The following is a 20100-nucleotide window of genomic DNA, read 5'->3' as shown; positions in this document are numbered from 1 at the left end:
AAATATGAAGTCATCAGTCAGGAAATAAAAATATGTGATTTATATACATTTCAGTCAACTGTCCGATATTTATTTAACAAATTAATTTTTTAAAAAATCACATGTGCATACATTTGTTTATGATTGAAACAATTGAACAATTGTTTACAGTTTTAGAATTCTTTCCATAATGATTTTGCTGTGACTGACCAGGGAAGCAAATTTCATTGCTGTGATGGGTTATTGATCCACAGATAAAGTCAGCTGGTGACAAAAGTCACATCTGATAACTGTAGGACTGCAGAGTCTGGCCAAACCATCTCTCACTCTGACAGATGTTTATTTATTTCATTTTATTAATCAGATGTGTTTACTGATTGATTCCCAGTGACCTTGGGCAGCTCATAACTACAACAAGGAAAATACAATAATAACCAGTGCCAATAATAATAATAGGCAAAAACAACGGACCCAACAAGGTTGAAGCAAGAGGTCTTCGCTCTCCCTTCCCAACGGCTTTGGTAAAGGGCTTTGAATAGCAACAATATGATGGGCCTTGAACACCAGCAGTAGGGAGCCATCAGGATCTCTGAAGGGACCTCACTCCAGAGCACAGGCACCGTGACAGAGAAAGTGCACTTCCAGCATCCTCATACATGACATTGTTTAATCCAGTGGTTCTCAACCTTTTTAATGCTGCGACCCCAACCGGTCGTAAGTCGAGGACTAAACCGGTCGTAAGTCGAGGACTACCCAACCGGTCGTAAGTCGAGGACTTTCCCTGCCCGGGAGCGCCGCACATGCGTGGTTCCGCCCCCTGCACCGGCCGAGGCGTAGCTGGCAAGCGGCAGAGACGGAGCAGGCCAACCACCAGCTGGCCCAGCCCAAGGGAGGTAAGGCACCCGCCGGAAAAGGGGAAAAAAATGGCGGACAAAAAAAATGGCGGACAGCCTTGCTTGGCGACCCCCGTGAAATGGTCGATCGACCCCAAATGGGGTCCCAACCCACAGGTTGAGAACCACTGGTTTAATCAATGAGACCTGAAACACACCAGCCTTGCAGGATCAAATCAGATACTATGGAAGACAATAACCCATAACCAGACCCTGTGCCTTGTTGGGCCCAACAGCAGGCCCCGTTTTCCTGTAGGGAAGGGTGATACCAGTGAATCGAAAGGCAACCAGGGAGCAAGTGTCATTGTAGTAACAAAATTCATCGAGTTAATTTTTGTAAATAAAGCAAAGGATCAAGTCCTATTGCTTGTGCTTTGTCTTGCTTCTCCTATTTCCAATATCCAGTGTGAAGTAGCAAGTGTTGTCCCTCTTGAATAGTTTAGATTCCTGTTGCAGCAACTCTTCCTGGATCTTAACTCCAAGAATAGTCTTGCTCATTCTTTCTTTTTGGGATCAGTTATGAAGCTTCCTTAAGCGAAAATACAACAACACCAAACAAAGTGCTTTAAGCAAAACAGTTTTCGAATTAGCTTGCACCTTTGTTGTATGGTATACCATCTTCGAAGTTTGGTTCAATGTGGGTTCTAACATAAACTATTTTCTTACTTGATGTAGATATAATATTGACCATTTCTTAATTTGTATCTCACTTATTAGTATAATTGCTTATATCACAATATAAACCAGTAAGCATGTTTTTAGCTGTCTGCTGAAAAAGAGCTGCATGTGTTAAAACAGCTGATGTTCTGTTTTTTATATAAAGAAAGCATTATATACAGAGCTCAAAGAGGATTGAATAATTGCATCTATGTTTCTAATGCAGAGTACCCTACCCTTAATTCTTCCTCCAGATCCCCAGTTTAGAAAACACAAACACACACACACACACACACACACACACACACACACACACACAGAGAGAGAGAGAGAGAGAGAGAGAGAGAGAGAGAGAGAGAGAGATCAGAAATAAGGGAAATAGATTTTACGTATCTATCAGCAAAGAGGAAATAATGTCAAATTCTTTAAATACACTAAGTTCATGATAGTTATAACTCTCAGTGGCATCTAGTCATAAACTTTCCAGATATCCAAGACTGTAGCACAAAGGAGAGAGTTCTATTACTCTCATGTCCCTGTAAACGTTTCATAGGTACCCGCTGGGTTATCATGAGAGCAGAATGTTAATTTGGGACCTGTGGAGATTTTTCTTTTTTATATATTGGGACACCCATAATGTTGTAAGAAAAGCTGTTATAGAACAGATATGTAGATTATCCAACCTGTGGTAGCAAGGACTACTGGAGACTAGTTGAATACTGTAAACTAAAATATTCCATATTTCTAAATTGTGATTTAGCCCAATATTAATATGAGATTTGTTTTATTTTACAGAAAGAAATCCATATTCTTGTAGAATCTTATACATTGATGAAAGAGCTTTGTAACCATAAAGGGAAACTATAAGAGCATTTGCAATGTTCACTGAAGCTATAATACCTGAAAGAGAATGAAAGGAATACAGAGAAAATAGCACAGAAGACAATACCACAAATCTGTAATCTCTTTATATACCACAACCACTAACTGCCATTTATACAAATTTCTAATGTTCAAAAACTAAGACATATTTTCCCCTCAGGTCTTCCACATGACTTCTCATTGCAATAAAAAGTACTTAAACACACAGAGAGGGAGAATAAACCCTCAAGATTATGGGTAATCAGGTTTTCTTCCACAGTGTTGTCATCGTGCTTTTAAGCTCATTATCTAGAACAGGTTATGGTATAAAAAGATTAGAATGCAAGCATCCATCTCTGTAATTTTCAAATCAAGTGGTATGTGCATTCAGCAAACAGCATCATTACTATGAAAGGCTTATTGTCAATAAAATACAGCATTACAAATAGGTGTTCAAATTACAAGCTAGGGAAGGGGCAACAAAAATAAGGGCAGATGAAATACGATAAGAAATAGGAGGTAGTGGGAAGAGGCAATACAGTATTATCAACTAATTCTTGAGAATTAATCTATCAAAGAGCAAAAAGGCATCAGCCCTTCCAGGTAAACCAGACAGGAAACATAACTATATTATACTTTATTGTAAGGCTACATTCACAGAATCTTGGAAGTTTGAAAGTACAGTCACCTTCAGTCACTTTCAATTGCTTGAACCTTAACTTTCTTTCTCTGACCACTATGCCACTGGACTCTACAACAACTCGCCAAGGCCAACTCGTCACAGCCAACTTGCTGTGGCCAACTCACCATGGCCAACCCACCATGGTCAACTTGCCGCAGGACAAGAGTTTCACTAATATAGAAGAAATAGTGGAATAGAATCATTAAAGAAAGGATGCCAAAGGAGAGACAAAATAGAAATGTAAGTGACCAAAATTAAAATATTTTAAAATTATTTTTAAACAATTAAATTGAATTGTTGAATTGCCCTGCAGCAAGTTATCCCATGGTGTATTGGCCATGGCGAGTTGACTGTGGTGAATTGACTGTGGCAAGTTGTCCCATTTTGCCCCTTAGGACTCCTGCCTCTCTTGTCTGTTTCTGGGCTCTTTCCCTTCTTCTCCAAGGTCATCCACATATTCCCTTACATCAGGTGAAGGGGAAAAAAATTAAACGGGCATGGCAAAAAAAATGAAGCCAATATTGCAACAAAAAAGAAATGCTTGTTATTACATCTTGCAGCAAAAACAGCTTACTAACAATTTAATGTCCACCAATCTATAATTTCTATTATCCCTAGCTAGATGGAGGTGTTGAGAGTTTAGTCCCATCTGACAAACAACAAATTAAAGAAGACTGATTTAAGCAGTCAGGGTATCTGTTGGTTTCCATCTTGGGAATTGAGGATTTGCTTTATTGAAATTTTCATCAGAACGGAAATGTTCAATTATTCTTTGAAGTTCTGAGGATGCAATTCCAGAAAGTTACAAAAGATAAAAATGGACATTAAAAAGAAACAGTCCCATGCAGAAATGTATGTTCATTATCATTGTTTCAAAATATAAGTAAAACTAAAGTCAAAATTCTTTCATAAGAGTGTACTTAATTAAAATATGATCATTTTTTATTGTATTATTCTTGATTTGAATTAAGGCAATGAAGAAATCTCTCTCTCTGGCAGACTTGAAATCAGAAGAGTATGGAGAAATCTTCCCATTTATCATAGCTGTTGTATGTACTCCTATACATACTCTATTAATATTAATATAAAATTCCAATCCAATGATCAAGATTTGAGACTTTCTTTCTTTCTTTCTTTCTTTCTTTCTTTCTTTCTTTCTTTCTTTCTTTCTTTCTTTCTTTCTTCCTTCCTTCCTTCCTTCCTTCCTTCCTTCCTTCCTTCCTTCTTTCTTTCTTTCTTTCTTTCTTTCTTTCTTTCTTTCTTTCTTTCTTTCTTTCCTGCTTCAGATGAAGAAAAAAGCAAGGGAAAAAAACCCCAGAGGGACTGAAAGAGGATTTACTCACCTATACTTAAGGCCTGTTTTAAAAGGGAATAAATCAAGGTTGAAGACAGTAGGACTGGAAAATAACTCAGTTCTTTCAATGTGCTGTTTATCTCTATTGTCTATCGAAGGAAATAAGAACTAATTAATGCTATGGAATAAGACTCTGAAGAGACTGCTAAGTATAGATGGAGTCCAGCTCTAAAGAAAAACAAGACTATACTGAGACATGTGAGAACAGACTGAAACCATTTTTCACACAAATGTGCAAAATGTGCCCCAAATGTGTCACAAAACCATGGAGCTTATGGATTTCTTTGCAAGCTGAGCTACTTCACTTTTAGCTGAACTGATCCTAGAAGAAAACAATTCAGCAACATTTCCTCTGATGACCTGGAATGGCATTTCCCTTGGTTTTGTCCCATCTCCCTGTTCCTGAGTGTTCCTTTCTTCCTTTTGAAAGCTAAGTACCTTGGTGCCTTCTCCTAACCCAGTGGTTCTCAACCTTTTTAATGCCGTGACCCCCAACCGGTCGTAAGTCGAGGACTAAACTGGTCGTACGTCGAGGACTAAACCGGTCGTAAGTCGAGGACTACCCAACCGGTCGTAAGTCGAGGACTTTCCCTGCCCGGGAGTGCCACGCATGCGTGGTTCTGCCCCCTGCACCGGCCGAGGCATAGCTGGCAAGCGGCAGAGACGGAGCAGGCCGACCACCAGCTGGCCCAGCCCAAGGGAGGTAAGGCACCCGCTGGAAAAGGGAAAAAAAATGGCGGACAGCCTTGCTTGGCGACCCCCGTGAAATGGTCGATCGACCCCAAATGGGGTCGTGACCCACAGGTTGAGAACCGCTGTCCTAACCCTTCCTGATTGCTTGGAAGGCTCCCACTGCAGTAGCTGAGATTGCTTTATTTTCTTCACACAGAAAGGAAAAGGAGGGAAGAAGGAGTAAGGACAGAAGAAAAGCACTGATTAGCTGCCATTTGTTTTGCACTCCCATGTGGGCCAACTGGAGAGAATCCTGGTCAAGTCAGTGGGAAGACAAGGAGAAGGACAGGAGTACTTAGACAGTGGTGTGAAAATATTTCAGGAGATATGAAGCCCAAAACGTCTGCTTGAACAGAAGTGCCTTGACAGCTGATTTGCATCATATTTGACCATACACCTTGTATATTCTTTATAGTGACTTTAGCATATGCACATCTTTCCCTAAGTTAGCAAAAAATGCATATCATTCTGCTTTCATTATTTGATTCATAATGAATATGACAAGGAGCCAAATTAAGAACAGTCTTTTTTTTAAAAAATAAATAAATCCAAAAGTAGAAGAGAAAACTTCAGGTTTGCATTAAAAATTGGTTCAAAATTAGTTAAAGGTGAATGGAGCAACTATGTTTTTATAGTCCATTTAAAAATAGACTGGCAAAAGAGAGTCCATGCTCACTTGAATATAAATGTTGCAGTCTGTGATGCTGCCACATTCTTGCATTCTTTTGGGTGTCGGTAATTTAAATAATTGCCCAAATAGGGTAACATATAAATTTGGACAAATAAGGTAAAATTAAATCCAAACTAATAAAATAAATCCAATGTTATGCTAATTCATGATATCATCAAGTTTAGTTTTGGCTAAGCAAAGCATGTGAATCCTGCCGTTTTCATTTATGTATAGTAGAAGCCAACCTACTATGACTTGTTTAATAAACCATGTTTGAAATTAATCACTGTTTTAAGTGATATGTGAACCCGTTAATAGACTCATAGAGTTTATTTGATTCTATGTTAATTGAATTTAAAATGGCTTTTTCCACCCGTTTCTATATGTGTAAGTCTAGCCTATGTTGTACCATTTCAGAATCTCTATAGAAAAAAAATCTCATTCATTTCACGTGTTTACAAGAATAGGGCCTCAGATAACAGCTTTGGTTTATCATCTTTGCCTAACTTGGAAATGAATGTTCAGCTCTTCACTCTGTAAAGCAGATGTTTCAAACATCCTGCAGAGTGATTATTAACACACTTCGCATGACCTACACGCCCAATTGCAATTTTTCTTGAAAGCCTATCCTTCCCATCACTTTATCTTCCTTTGCTTTTACTTTTCCTTTACTTTAGCCACTAGTTTTATATATATACATATGTATATGTATATGTGTATATGTATATGTAAAACTAGTGGCTAAAGTAAAGTAAAAGTAAAAGCAAAGGAAGATAAAGGGATGGGAAGGATAGGCTTTCAAGGAAAATATATAAGATGAACATATTCACATATGAAAAGAATATGGATGAATTTTCCATATAGCATTGTTTACGTTCTTTGTCCTATAGTGGCATCTGACTCACTGTAACAGGATTCGATGTCGTTATATCCATCATAACCAAATAATTCATTGTCCTGAAGCCAAGACTCTCTGTCCATCCATGACTGATCTTTACTTCTCAGAATAGAGTGTAAAGGTTGACAAAACATAAATGTTAGACCAGGATATCAGGCTACAAATCCCTTTGTGTGTTGCCTTTCCTATATATCCCCTCCTACCATCTCTATTTCTTTTCTGGGTGCTCGGAGCACTTTCAAGTGCAAGCATGTAGGGTATCACTTTTCTGATAATTTTGGCCTCCAACCATACCTATTCAGCTCTCAGTAAAAAGATATGTCAGCAGAAGAAGCCAAATACAACAGTGAATGTGACAGGATCTGTGTGGGGGGGAGTATTTCTGCCATATGAGATCATATTACTACTGATGTCAAAACTAATACATAGTGAACCTGATAGAAATGCATGGTAATTTATCAGCATTACTCTGACTTGCCTTCACCAGTACTTCATTTAATCATCTTAAATCTTTGGCTTTGAATTTTCTGTGACATATGATGGAGCTGAATGTGCAAGGATCTGAAGCCAGAAGAAGTTCAGAGTCTGAGTAAACATTGACATAGCTTTGTGTACCTGGAAAATTAGAATGTGCTGTTTTGAAAACTCCAAAAACAAGACATTGTATTGTGTTGTTCCTAACACCGTGGTAGCCTGCTGCAGCTGGAAACAGCTGACTTATTCTTTACTGACCTTTAGCATCAGCCCAGATGTCCAGGAAAAATTGTTATAGCTACCAGATAGGAATGAAAAAAATTATACCAAGGATCTTTGTTTGCCTGTATTTCTCAATGCAAAAGCACTCATGCCCGGCAACATTTCCCCCCTTACCATGTTCTCAGTATGTTGTCCACAAGTTATCCCCATTCCATGAGTGAGACAAGCTTCAACCACTCAGAGTGATCTAAGGTTGACCTTCAGAGTGCTAATGATCAGACGATTACAAAGAATATAAATCCTTCTATTCTCCACCATTTAGACAGAACTGAAGAAGCTTCTTAGATGAGAAGTGAATCATTTTCAAGGGAAAAAAAAAGAAAAGTCCAGTTGCCTTTTGAAAAAGCATCTTTGGGACACCCATGACCTGGATGACTGAGAATCTTCATAGGCATTTAAACCACTCCATACAAGTAAATGTTCTTCTCCTTATTGTGCTATTGTTCAAAGGTCTATTCAATCTGTTTGACTTTGTCTCCTGTTATCTTAGAGGGAAGCTGGGATTGGGAGCTGCCTACAACTTGAATCGGTCACACCTGGCACAGGCTTGGTTGCTGGGAATTAAAACCCAGCACATTTGTCATACAAGCCAATAACAGCTGGTTTTGAACACTGATACGCCGAAGGCAAACAGGCCAAAATGTATTAGCTCTTTTTTTGCTATGTTCACAACCATAGTTCTTTCAACTAGTGCCTTTACAGTATAATGTATTGTCAGAGAGCTAGTTTGGGGCAATGAATAAAACACTAGATTAAAAACCTGGAGGCCAGGAGTTGTGATCCTGCCTTAGCACAAAACCTAAATGACTTTGGGCCAGTCACTTCTTCTCAGTCCTAGAAAGAAGGCAATGGCAAATCATTTCTGAAAAATGTTTCCAAGGAAACTGCAGGGATTTGTCCATTTAGTCAACAGGAGACAAATAAAGATGGGAATCAGACATGAGGAAATCTATTGATTCAAGTGATGGCTGTTGGGAATGTCTATATCAGTGGTGGCGAACCTATGGCACGGGTGCCAGAGGTGGCACTCAGAGCCCTCTCTGTGGGCACGCACGCCGTTGCCCCAGTCTTAAGCCTTCAGCTGGGTTTTATAAAACCTTTTCGCTTTAGGCCTCCGCCTCCGTGCGCAAAAAACAAAAAAATTCAGTCAATCAGTCAATTTCAACTTCTCGCGGGAAAAAAAAAGATCTTGCAAAGTTGGAATTGATTGATTGAACTTTTTAGTCCCACCCAGTCTGCTGCTACCACTGCAGCCGTGCCCACCTAATGGACCACACCCACCCAATTGGCCACACACCAACCAAATGGGCCGCACCCACCCGGCACCCGACGATGCATAAGTGGGTTTTGGGTTGCAGTTTGGGCACTTGGTCTCTAAAAGGTTTGCCATCACTGGTCTATATGATATCCATTATTTGGATTAAAAAGTGGTGAAATTTGTACTTGGGCTTAAAGTAACATCCTAAAGGATATTTAAAAAATTAAGTTCATAAAAGTTTCATCCAGAAGCTGCATTTATACTCATGATAAGAAATCTACCAGATTCAAAATCAGAGCATTCTGAAGACAGGCCAGCTTTAAATGCGCTAGTCCCATAATCTCTCTATTCCTATAGTGCAGTGTGTCTGAGCCTTAGCATCATTAAAAAATCTGGGAGTTGAAGCCCATGCATCTTAAAGTTACTGATGTTGAAAAAAAATACTGTTGCAGAGGAGCAAATACTGTGCCTTCATCTACACCAGGGATGTCCAGACTTGGCAACTTTAAGACTTCAACTCCCAGAATCCCCCAGCTAGTGTCCTGATCTACACCAGCCTGGTGAGATATAATGATTTTAATTGGCTGGACTAAAGGAAATAAACAATCTTATCTATCTCCCTCCCTCCCTCCCTCCCTCCCTCCCTCNATGTCCAGGAAAAATTGTTATAGCTACCAGATAGGAATGAAAAAAATTATACCAAGGATCTTTGTTTGCCTGTATTTCTCAATGCAAAAGCACTCATGCCCGGCAACATTTCCCCCCTTACCATGTTCTCAGTATGTTGTCCACAAGTTATCCCCATTCCATGAGTGAGACAAGCTTCAACCACTCAGAGTGATCTAAGATTGACCTTCAGAGTGCTAATGATCAGACGATTACAAAGAATATAAATCCTTCTATTCTCCACCATTTAGACAGAACTGAAGAAGCTTCTTAGATGAGAAGTGAATCATTTTCAAGGGAAAAAAAAAGAAAAGTCCAGTTGCCTTTTGAAAAAGCATCTTTGGGACACCCATGACCTGGATGACTGAGAATCTTCATAGGCATTTAAACCACTCCAAACAAGTAAATGTTCTTCTCCTTATTGTGCTATTGTTCAAAGGTCTATTCAATCTGTTTGACTTTGTCTCCTGTTATCTTAGAGGGAAGCTGGGATTGGGAGCTGCCTACAACTTGAATCGGTCACACCTGGCACAGGCTTGGTTGCTGGGAATTAAAACCCAGCACATTTGTCATAAAAGCCAGTAACAGCTGGTTTTGAACACTGATACGCCGAAGGCAAACAGGCCAAAATGTATTAGCTCTTTTTTTGCTATGTTCACAACCATAGTTCTTTCAATTAATGCCTTTACAGTATAATGTATTGTCAGAGAGCTAGTTGGGGCAATGAATAAAACACTAGATTAAAAACCTGGAGGCCAGGAGTTGTGATCCTGCCTTAGCACAAAGCCTAAATGACTTTGGGCCAGTCACTTCTTCTCAGTCCTAGAAAGAAGGCAATGGCAAATCATTTCTGAAAAGTGTTTCCAAGGAAACTGCAGGGATTTGTCCATTTAGTCAACAGGAGACAAATAAAGATGGGAATCAGACATGAGGAAATCTATTGATTCAAGTGATGGCTGTTGGGAATGTCTATATGATATCCATTATTTGGATTAAAAGGTGGTGAAATTTGTACTTGGGCTTAAAGTACCATCCTGAAGGATATTTAAAAAATAAAGTTCATAAAGGTTTCATACAGAATCTACCAGATTCAAAATCAGAGCATTCTGAAGACAGGCCAGCTTTAAATGCGCTAGTCCCATAATCTCTCTATTCCTATAGCGCAGTGTGTCTGAGCCTTAGCATCATTAAAAAATCTGGGAGTTGAAGCCCATGCATCTTAAAGTTACTGATGTTGAAAAAAAACACTGTTGCAGAGGAGCAAATACTGTGCCTTCATCTACACCAGGGACGTCCAAACTTGGCAACTTTAAGACTTCAACTCCCAGAATCCCCCAGCTAGTGTCCTGATCTACACCAGCCTGGTGAGCTATAATGATTTTAATTGGCTGGACTAAAGGAAATAAACAACCTTCTCTCTCTCTCTCTCTCTCTCTCTCTCTCTCTCTCTCTCTCTCTCTCTCTCTCTCTCTCTCTCTCTCTCTCTCTCTCTCTCTCTCACACACACACACACACACACACACACACATACCAGTCTTCCCAATGTCCTGTCCTGACCTTGCTAGTTTGAAAGTAACAAACAATGCCACATTGCAATGTCATATGCCTTACTCTATCAATGCTACTGGCTCCCTGCCTTCCCTTCCTTGTATAAAATAATGATCCAGATCATTTACCATAGAAAATATGGCCCTACATAATACCACCTTCCTAACATATAAAACCACTGACTAATAAAAAGTAAAAATAGATCTAGAAGTATTGCAGTGTCTGTGCTGACACATTTTCCAGGCAATACCCATTCTGTCTTCATTGCTCCAGTCATTCACTAATGAACATTTCCTATTTTGGATTTTTTCCTTCTGATTGCTTACATCTTTAGGGCAGCCTGCTGATATGAGAATCTCTGAAATTTAAACTCATTGCTTTCAAGACAGCAGTCAAATGCCTTCTAACCACTCAATCACCACATCTAATTACTCTAACCAATGCCTGAAGGAGTTTTGCTTTGTTTTTTTTAAAAGTACATTTCTCTTACCTTCTTTGCTGTTTTAGTGAAACAGTGATTTCCTTCCTTTTCAATTTATAATGAGATTTCACACAGAGGAATCCTTTTAAACACAAGGGAAGCTTATTCTAGCTCCAGGCCAACTCCCCAAACATTGATGGCTCCTTTCACGGAACTGGAGATTTTCATCAAGACAAGCAAGCAAACAAGACCTCTTCGTGCAAATTCCCAAGAAGCTTCTCCAGTTGGATAGCCTCATTTTAAGCCATTAAATGAGAATTATGAGACTGCTATCTGATTTGTTAAGGCTAACTTTATGATTGCAAGTGAAAAGCCTCTGCTATTTTAATGTACCTGTGATGTTATAAAATCCATAAAAAAGACTATCTCAAAAAAAAGATAATAATCTTAAACAAAGGGGTATCAGCATGATACCAAGGACTGCAATCATATAAGATATCACAAATACCAATCCGATGTAATAAATCACAAAAGTTCAGAGAAGTCTCAGGTTAGGAAGAGCAAAATTGTTTCATTTTTTTGTAGAGGAAAAATATCTATCTATATCTATAAACCCTGCATTAGAAAGATCACTAGAGGACAGGGAAATTGACAATGATCAACTTCCCACATCACCCTCTGCCAGCAGGAGCCTCCCCTGATTTCTGATGCCTTCCATGAGCAGAAGTGTATCCAGTCCAAACTGTTTTATTTGAGAACAATAGTTGAAATAAATAGCTATGCATTTGGCAAAATCAGCCAAATACAGCAAGTTAAGCTATAAATCATGGTTTGTAAACCACAGGGCTGGGTTCATGAAATGTGTTAAGCCAAAACCAAACAAACCACATCATGGCTTAAGATATTTCCATTCTACCACGGCTTGTGCTCCCTCAAAAGAAGACCGAATACAACGATTGATTCTGTTTATTTCTGCCAATCTCAAAACATTAAGAATAGACAAAGCCTGAAGCAATCAGCATTTCCTTCAGCTAACCAATAGTAGGCAAAAATAGCCTTCAGAAAATGTGTCAGAAGTGAAGATACACACACACACACAAAACAAAAACAAATTAAAGAACACAATCAGGTAAGTGACAAAGAATATTCACTTGTGATATGCATGAAACGTCCCTAGACGTGAATATTCCTGCACTGATAGTTGTAAAGCCTAGCATGTCTGGCTATTTTGTTCCTGTTATAGTTAATTTTATCTCTAAGCAGTTTTCACCATAGGCCTAACTATGGCTGACTTTTGTTGAGGTAGCAAGGAAGGGGAGCCAAACAAGATTGATGTGAGATGCTTTGGCTGCATATTCTTCCAAATGTTCCCTGGTGCACAGTACAGGTAAGACCTCGACTTACAGCCACAAATGAGTGCATAATTTCCACTGCTAAGCGAGACAGTGAGTGAGTTTCTCCCCATTATACAACCTTTCTTGCCACAGTTGTTAAATGAATGGCTGCAGTTGTTAAGCTGGAACACAGTTGTTGAGTGAATCTGACTTCCCCATTGACTTTGCTTGTCAGAAGTTCGCAAAAAGAGATCGCATGACCCTGGAACACTGCAAGCGTCATAAATACATGCCCGTTGCCAAGCATCTGTACTTTGATCATGTGACCATGGGGATGCTGCAAGGGTTGTAAGTGTGAAAAACAGTCACTTTTTTCAGCACCCTTGTAATTTTGAATGGTCACTTAAAAAGAATGATTATAAGTTGAGGACTACTTGCAGTAAAAGTGACCAAAACAGAGGTGAAATTGACAAGTTCTCTTTGTGTTCATCTTCTGCAGCCCACTGCCCTATTTATTTAACTTGGGAAATCAGTCAGTGGAAAAGACATTGCCAGATAAATGGCTAAATTCACACATTAAACTGGGATCGATTTTTTGAGACTATGATTTGTTAAACAAACCATTGTGATCTGGTTTGCAAATAACGCTAAGCTGCAATGGGTGATTGCATATAACGTGCAAAGCTAAACAAATCACACGGTGGATAAATGTAAGAAAATGTGGATAATTCTCTCAGTTGGAAATCAATCAATCAATCAGAAATGCAGCAGGAAAAAAAAAATTCCTGGATGGCTGAAGCTGAAAGTACATGTTTATTTTAGGCTTTACAAGGAGCTCTATGACTCTTCCCCAATTATGGTAATATGAATTATGCACAATTCTTCTTGAAACATCACCACTGTATTATGAGGAAGAATATTCTCTCCTTTCCTTCACCTAATTCTGTGATGGCAAACTTTTGGGGCTTGGAGTATCCGGAAGACAAGAGAAACAATTCTCTATCTCCCCTACATCCAGGCCACCCTGAACAGTGGCTCTCAGTGGCAGCACCAAAGCTTGGCCTGAAATAGAGCCCTTGCCTTGACTTCAGCTGTAGCACCATATTGTCACTCAAAAAAATCTGCCTTGCACCATTCCCCAAGATGCTGAAGACTTGGGGAATGATACAGTTTTTCCCATGGCCTGGCACTCCCCAAGGAACTGCCGTGCGCTGCTTACTTCAGGAAGTGTCCTCTTTCTGTGGACAGGCCCCTGCAGTCTCCCTGAGGCCTTCGTTCTTGAAGCAGCAAAAATTACATGAAAGCACACCCTGTTCTCGCATGATTTTTGGAGGTTCCAGAGGCCGTGCAAGAGTACACCCCATATCTTACATGGCCTCTGCGGTCTCTAAAAATCACGTGAGAACAGGGCATGCTTTCGAGAATAGTTGTCAGGTGTTGGTAAATGCTGGGATATCCCCAAAACTTTGCTACATTCCACCAATGATGTACATGTCATAAGTTCACCATCACTGGCCTAGTTTATACTGTATTACAATGCAACACATGAAAGAGAGTTTGATACAGATTTCAAAACATGCAATACAGTGGTCTGTATAGCCTTGCAACAAGTTTGGAAAATCTTGTCATCATGACCTAGCTGATGAGATGCCATTCCTCCATCTGTTGTTGTTTTTTTAACTTTCTTTTCTCTTGGTTTTGCAACAGATCTGACATGTTGACCTCCATGCAAAGTGGGTTTTTTGTGACAACCCCAATGTCTTCATGTTTGGATACCCTATGAAAGGGCATCAAGTTAGCCTTGTCACTTCTGAGCTCCTAGATTCTCTCCTGATGCTGAAGTCCAAACAGACAAACAAACAAACAAACAAAACCTCTAAGACTTGTCATTATGTTAAAAGAACATCATAAAATTTTTTAAACCCTACATTTAGCACAAAAAAATGACTCATTTTGGTTAGAAAGTCAGTAGATTGTGTTTGCCAAATATATATTCTATGACTCCTTAAAGAAACTTAAATGCTACATGATGAATTCGAAGACTTCCCAGTTCAACGCATCTATCCATGACTGTGATTTTTGTACAACTTTTTAGCACATTATTTTAGTTCTTGGGCCTTTGAAAAAGGATTTTTTAATTCAAAATGCATATTAATAAACCATTGATAAAGCAATCTGAAGATAATTTCCTTCATTTGGGATTGAGAATCAGTGCTTACTGTCCTTAACACTGTTTCCATGACAGAACAGGAGGAAGATTTCAGTAAAGTGAATATACTTCTCAATAACAACCAATGTGATACTGCTTAAATTCACTTCCTGCCTTAACTTGGGGGGGGGCTGCATTATTTGCTTCAAAAATGATAAATTCAGCCTTTTTGCACCCTAGTTGCAATATTGGGAATCCAATATTTCTAGGGAAATGTACTGGTTTTCCAATTCCAACCTACAAGTCAGACCCAAACAAGTAGGATTCATCTCATTTCACGTAGGAGAAGTTAAAATTGCTTTTGGAAACCATAGCAACATATATACATTTGCATGGAAAACTTAGTGGGGGCAGTCTTAAAAATGCACTTCATGGGATTCATGAATTAAAGTGTAAGATAGGGCAGAAAGGCAACTGCCACCAATTGATTTCAAAGCTAGATACAAACACATGCTTATACGCAAGCAGAAAGAGGATTCAGAAATTCTCTAACACTCTGCACAAAGCACACATACTCAGCGCGGTTGCACTGAATTTAGTGGCATTTGTGAACTAAATGTATCGAGCAAGTGAAAGCTGAAATTTTAGGAGTTTATTTAAGAGTAAGTCCCACTGAACTCAGTGAATTTCTTCTGACAAGTGACATATAGAATTGCTGCCACATGTCACATGTATGAAAGTACCACACGTGTGAAATCTGTTTATAAATTAAGATTTCGAGATGACGCTTAAAGAATTCAGGCAATGGAACCAAAGCAGCTACAAACACAGAACCCCCCCAAAAAAACCCCATTATAACCCAACCTATCTATGCTTATGTCTCTTCAATATGAACGATGCTATTGCTTTCTTTCATTTGTTTTCAAGAATCATAAATTATGCTACTCTTTTATTTGCCAAGTTTGGAAATCGAACTGGAATGTTGTAGCAGAGCCCTGCTTCATAAAACAAGAAGGCGGCAACACCCAAATGAGATAATAGCAATAGAGACACTCACAAAAAATATGTGTGGCTTTTTAGGAAAAGGGTAGGGATGGTTGTGCTTTTCTCCACTCTAGTCGCTTGATGTAGAGCAGGGGTCTTCAAACTTGGCCCTTTTATGACTTGTGGACTTCAACTCCCAGAATTCCTCAGCCAGGCATGTTGGCTGAGGAATTCTGGGAGTTGAAGTCCACAAGTCATAAAAGGGCCAAGTTTGAAGACCCGTGATGTAGAGACACGGTTGTCTCCGTGAACATGCTGAACAAAGGGAGATCAACTTTATACAAGGACACCTGAAGGCATTTTCTTCAGCTGTTATTATTTATTTAACAGTCCACAAGGATCCTTCTGCATGGGAACTTTGCTCTAGAATTAGCTATGGAACTTTGTATAATGTGTGAAAAAGATCCTGGAAAATAGGGTGTAGAGATGCTGCTTAGGGCAGGGGTCTCCAAACGTGGCTGCTTTAAGACTTGTAGATTTCAACTCCCAGAATTCCTCAGCCAGCCATACTGGCTGAGGAATTCTGGGAGTTGAAGTCCAGAAGTCTTAAAGTGGCCAAGTTTGAAGACCCCTGGCTTAGGGAATGGTCTGATAAGAAAGGGCACAGCCTACAGCTACATAATGGACAGAGATAGAGGTTCAGAAGGGAGCTTCTCTAACTTCTCAGTTCTCTACCTTCTAATGTTGTGGAAGAGCATTGATTGTAAAAGGCAAAAAGAATATAAGTGGGCAGAAATCGGTTACTCCAATATGCTTTCAAACTATAGTCAAGATTATGAAATCAGAAGGAACAGACCAGAAAACCAATCCATTCTGTCTCAAAGCTTAGATGAAAGGTATTCAAAAGTTTGCATCAAGTGTTTCTGTTCCATTTTCATTATCCTCTGGTTTTACTGTCCTGCCTTCAAGGTCCCCTTATTATTAAAAAAAAAATCTGCATTTTCCCATGAGAAAATGTCTTCTAAATAATTCAAAGCTATAATTCCAAATCCCCCTGGCCCCTTAATCCATTATTAACTTTCTGAAATCCATGTACTAATCACCCTTTTGCTACATAGTCCAAGAAATCATATATTTTTTTAAAAATTCAATATCAAATTTATGCCGTTATCTTTTAAGGAGAAAGAAAGTCAGCCAATCAGTACAGCAGAACTTTGCCTGTCTAAAGGGTCTTAATCTCTCTAATATGCCAAGTATAAAAAAATTCAAAAAAGTAGTTAAAATATAAGACATGATGATGTTTAGTGTCCATAAAGGCTGCTTTGTGAGTTGATGCTTGATGTAAATCCTGATTCTCAGTCAGTCTACTCATAAACCAAACATAAAAGTATCCATTTCTGTGATCTACTCACAAGGAACAGCTGTCGAGAATTACATGGATAATTTCAAAAATCTCTCCTTTGTAAGGAGAAGGATTATATTGTCTTGGATCCAGCATACAAAGTCAATTCTGATCCAAAACTCTTTAGCTAATAAAAGTTAGCAAGGAGTCTGCTTGTCATGGCGCATACAGGAAGTGTCCTCATCAATTGGCATATGAAACATGTGTCAATCTGTACATATTGCAAGCTCTCAATCCAATCAATTTTTACCAAAGGTCAATTGTTGACCTAAGAATCACTAATGACAGATTAGAGTTTTTTGGTCTCTCTTAGCTGCCATCTCTTGATTGTCCAAATTTGTGCAGACCAGATGTAGCTGTTAGATAAGTGTTGTCTAACAGCCAGAGGTTTAGTGTGAGAAAGAAAGGAGCTTTAAGTAATGAGATGCTCCTCAAAAAATTTCTTTCTCATTCTATGTCCATTCTGCAGGCTGAAAGGTCAATATTCCCTTAGAATACAGCACCTACAGCCCTTGCATAAGTTTGTATTGTCTCTCGTGCAGCCAAAATATCAAAAAGTGGCCTGTTCTACAACAGCTGGATGGAAGGAAGCAATCATGCAACAAACCAGTTGGGCCAATTTGAGGTAAGCAGATTGTGACCCAGTCTACATCATTGCAAGGTTCTTGCTCCATAAGCTCCATGAACTGTCTCTATAAGGCAATGTTTCTCAGCCTCAGCAACTTTATGATGGCTGGCTGAGGAATTCTGGGAACTGAAGTCCAGACATCCTAAGGTTGCTAAAATTAAGAAACACTGGTAGAGGAGATTTTATGCCAGGACAAAAGGGAAATCACCACTTCCATACTGGAACATCTTAAGCAGATTGCTTTAGCACAGTGTTTCTCAACCTTGACAATTTTAAGGCATGTGGACTTCAACTCCCAGAATTCCACAGCCAGCGATGCTGGCTGTGGAATTCTGGGAGTTGAAGTCCACATGCCTTAAAATTGTCAAGGTTGAGAAACACTGCTTTAGCAACAGACTGGCAAGGAAACAGAAGGCAACGTATGAAGATGTATCTTCTACAACTGATTACTGGGGGTGTCTTTGCAACACACCGAGCAGGATATATGGATTTCCACTTCTGTGCTGTTTGACCCCAAAAATGTTTCAGTTTATAGTTAAACGAAATATATATATAAAGAAACATATTTCATTAATCCCTAGAGTTTATGTCCATAGTTATTCAGATGAATTCATTAAGAACATGTGTCAGGATCTGCAGATTTTTTTTTTTTTAGTAAAGCATGTTCTTGTTATATTCTCTTCTTGTAATGAGTCCATTCCAGAACAATTCTTGTGACAGATTATCTTCTGAATTTCAGTTTTGAAGTGAAGCAATCAATCTGTCCAGAAGATCAGAAATGTACATCTTATCCTTATAACACTTCTATGAAATAGATCGGATTAAAAAGAAGGGACTGCCCAGAAGCCATCCAAGGACTTTATAGGTCAATGAGAATTTAACCTGAACCTAATTGCAGCATTTTAATTATTTCACTATATTTGGCCTTCATAATAGCATTTCAGTTATGATACTCCAAGGCTTAAGAACATAATAAAATAGAGGATTCTGGGTATAACAACAGTGGAATGTGAGAAGAAAAGGGAAACTGCACTAAATTAGTTGTTTTCCTTAGCATGTTACTGCATTTGCCTAGTTCGGTAAACCTATTAATACACAATGCACTGAAGACTTTTATTTTTTAGATGATGTGTCACAGAGAATAACTCTGACTATAGCTCAGAGGGAATGACTGGCCTAAGGTCACAGGAGGAAATACTAAAGATATGTGGAATAAGTATATAATCTGTCCTGTCCCTACGGACTTTTTGGAATGCATCTTTGTTGTATGCTATTAAAGTCCTACAGTTGCAAAAGTTTCCAAATATCACAAACAAGCAAACATAACCAATGTGAGTCAGTATTCTTATTGTAAATCTCTCTGAAATCAACTAGTAACTCCAAAACCATGTCCTGCCTATTCCTGCCCTGGAATATTTACAAACACAATATTGCACCATATTACTAAACCCAAATAACACAGTGTAACTTCTTAAAATGATACAATTAATTTGTGTCAACTTCTGATGTAGTTTGTAACTTTCCCTAAAAATATTGCAAAAGTTCCTTTGAGAAAGGCCAACTGTGAAATGCAAAATTCAGATAAAAGAGCACATTATTTGGGTGGCATGGTCTATGGGGTATTTTGTTTATTGATATATAAAAAATAAAACTCAGTTTTATTTTATTCTTTTAAAAAAAATTAAAAACTGTAGCAGCCTGTGCTCTGAAATACCCTTGGGCTCTGAAGATGATATCAGTAAATAAATATTCAGGACTTCCTGAATATTTATTTCCAAATATAGTCTTTTCCACTTTTTCCCCCTCTCTGGATTCTTTGACCTTTAAAAAACAGGCATTATTTGTAGCTTGATTTTTTCAAGATGTTCTGTAGTAGGAGATGATGGCAGTGAATTCAGTTTGAAAGTCTAGTCATGAAATGCAATATATAACAGGCTGAAGACAGTGTTGCTTTAGGCATGAATTTTATGAAGAAACCACCATTTGAAGGATTTCACCTTGGGGTGCAGCATTTCCTATTCATCTGAGCTGCTGCCCTTTTTAATTGAAGCCCAAACCATTTCCAAGTGATATTTTGAACTATCTACAAGCATATGAATAAAACATGCTCTGCTCAGCTACATTTAGGATCTTTTTTCTTGTATTCTCTTATGAAGTAAGAGAATAAAGAACTAAAGTTTCCCTAACAGTCATCTGAAAGTGGAGTCATGACAACTGTATTTATTTTC

This window comes from Protobothrops mucrosquamatus, unplaced genomic scaffold (assembly GCF_001527695.2).
Source record: "Protobothrops mucrosquamatus isolate PMUCROS unplaced genomic scaffold, P.Mucros_1.0 scaffold758, whole genome shotgun sequence".
In the NCBI taxonomy this organism is placed as follows: domain Eukaryota; kingdom Metazoa; phylum Chordata; class Lepidosauria; order Squamata; family Viperidae; genus Protobothrops; species Protobothrops mucrosquamatus.
Note: the sequence above shows the minus strand (reverse complement) of the source record.